We start from the raw sequence: 2,573 nt of genomic DNA on the forward strand, positions 1-2,573 counted from the left end.
GTGCTCTGGCCAATCCAGCCCTCAGCTGTTGCTATGGTCATTGGCCTGCTGTATGGTTCTTAAACCCCCAGCTCCGTGGCCACCAGCCCCCTCTCCTTTGTTCTTTGCCAGGTGTTTGCAGCAAGCTGGACTTATACCTCATAAAACTGAAGCAGGGCCTCCTTTCTTCCACATCTGGTCCCTCAGACACTCCTGCCCCTGGGCAGGATCAGGAATACCTGGCAGGACAGGTGTGCCCCTGCTTTGTTCTGCAGAACTGCAGCTCAGGGGCCTCCAATGCCACATCCTATGGCCCAGCCTCATCTCTCTCTCCAGTAACTCAGCCAACTGGGTTGACTCACATGCATAGACCCACTGCCCAGGCTTGGAGATAGGACCAGGGAGGCTGGATCCAAAGTGCTTTCTGTCTCAGTTTGACTTTGTCTCAGAGACCCCATCTAACTCTCCTTGTATGTGCCACTCCTTCTCACCTGCCCCTTCTCAGTCAATCCTAAACTCAGCCTTCCCTAAAAACAACAACAACAACAACAAAAACAACAACAAAAAACTAACAACACAACAAACAAAAAACACCCATCTGCACAAATCCCCCAAAAAGTGCCTGGAGTAGGACAAATAATTACCGTGATGGACCGCACAAGGCAGCCCAGGACTTAGATAAAGGAAGGGGACAAGGTTACCTTTAGAAAAGAGGAAGAAACATCACATGGTCCACATGCAATTGCAGCGGCTCCCCATCCCAAGGCCTCGGGTTGCCTTGGTCATTTCTCCCCATAACTGGGTGAATCATTATCATTTGTGTCCATGCAGCAAAACAGAAGGAGAATTAATGACCCACTTCATGGTGAGCCCTCACTGCGTCTCACACAGGCTTACCCGGTAGCCTCACAAAATAAATTACACAGGCCTGTTCGATGCTTGCAGAATGTAGGGAAGATCCAATAAAGCCATAATTTTCCCTTCTTTTAAGCCTCTGCACAAAATGTATAGTTTTCCACTTGGGTTGATTTCCCCAGGGTTTTATAAGGGTCCTGATTGATTTTTTTCTTTTATCATTATCAATTGATGCTGTGTCCTCAGATCACTGAGCATTGACAATGTTCCAATCCCATTTACAGAAAGCTGTAAAAACTTACATTTGGAGAGTGAGGGATAATACATAAGAAGCATTCTAAACCCTGTTGGCACTTTCACCTGAAAAAATGAAGATAATTGCAATAAATTTCAATGTAATTCTGCTTAAGCTTTCATTATGCTATGACTTTGAGGTTCCTTCTTTTAGAACTTATAATGGCAATAAATCTTAAGACAGTAAAATGCATCAGAGAATAAAAGCAGTAGAAAGTCATTGATATAGAAAATATGTAACTGTGGGATCCTTCAGGAAAAAAAAAAAAGACAAATCTATGCCCTGAGGATTACTGTCCACTTGATCATCAGTTCATGTGCATGACTTTAAGATACATCACCAGCTTGTAATATTCCACCTGGCTTCCTGCTCCAGAATTCCTCCTCTCTCCATGGGTGAAGTGATTTGACATTATTCTCGTTTGACTTCTTTACCCTAGACTTGTCCTTAATGGCTGCATTCCAACCTATATTAAGAACTGTCACACTATGGCATTCTAAAAAATTATCTGCTCATGAAAGCCAAAAGATAAAGTAGCCTTCTCCAAAATATTTCCTCAGTATTTTATTTACACTTCAGCTTGTTCCAAAAGGTGTTTGAGATGTCTCACTACAGATCATATGATGGAATGCATTTGTTTTAAAGGAAAGGAAGCAAACAGTGAGAATAGCAGGAAAAAAGGACAAAGAAGTGAGATGAAGTCTGTGCACTGGTATTAGACAGCTAGTACGACAAGGGTGCTGTGTAATAAAGGATAACAGAATCTCAGGGGCATGCAAGCATAAAGATCTTTCTCACTCAGTTTGTGGGCCAGCCAGGGGTAGCTCTAATTTCAGGCATGGTGGTTCTGCTCCATGCATCTCTCATCCTCCTTCTGGGACCCAGGGCCAGTTGGGACATATTCTTCTCATCGCAGTGACAGAAGCATAGAAAGGCAAATGGAAATTCACAATGCCTCTTAAGGCCTAAGCTCAGAACTGGAAATTATCACTTTCAACTTCCAAAGCTTGCAGGCCTGCAGAAGTTCTTTTCATGGGCAAACTTTAACCCAAAACTTCACAAGGAAAGGGATTCTGGGACATGTAGTTTCCAGGCTTAGACGCATATGGCAGGGGTGGAGATGTGCTGGTGAGGATGGTGATGGGGTTAATGAGGGTGATGGAAGTGCTGGAGGTGATAAGACGACGGTAGACAATCTGGCATGATATGCACAATGTTCAGTCCCTGAGCACTTTTCTAGAGACGTGCTGAAAATTTACCACTGCAAATTTTTAGAAATCCATGCAAAGGAGAAAGAATCAGCTCCATGGTTAAAGAGGCCATAAGAGGTACCTTAGGGTGGGGTCACTCATAATTGTTTGTGGAGGGAGCCCTTTTATTAGATGTTTCACATTCTCCATCAGTTTTGAGTCACTCCTCCATGTCATCTGATCATTCCGCTCTT

Source organism: Sus scrofa, chromosome 15, assembly GCF_054392235.1.
Source record: "Sus scrofa isolate SSC_HxYL_T2T_F1_AM1 chromosome 15, Sscrofa_HxYL_maternal_Yorkshire_Landrace_v2.0, whole genome shotgun sequence".
Lineage (NCBI taxonomy): Eukaryota > Metazoa > Chordata > Mammalia > Artiodactyla > Suidae > Sus > Sus scrofa.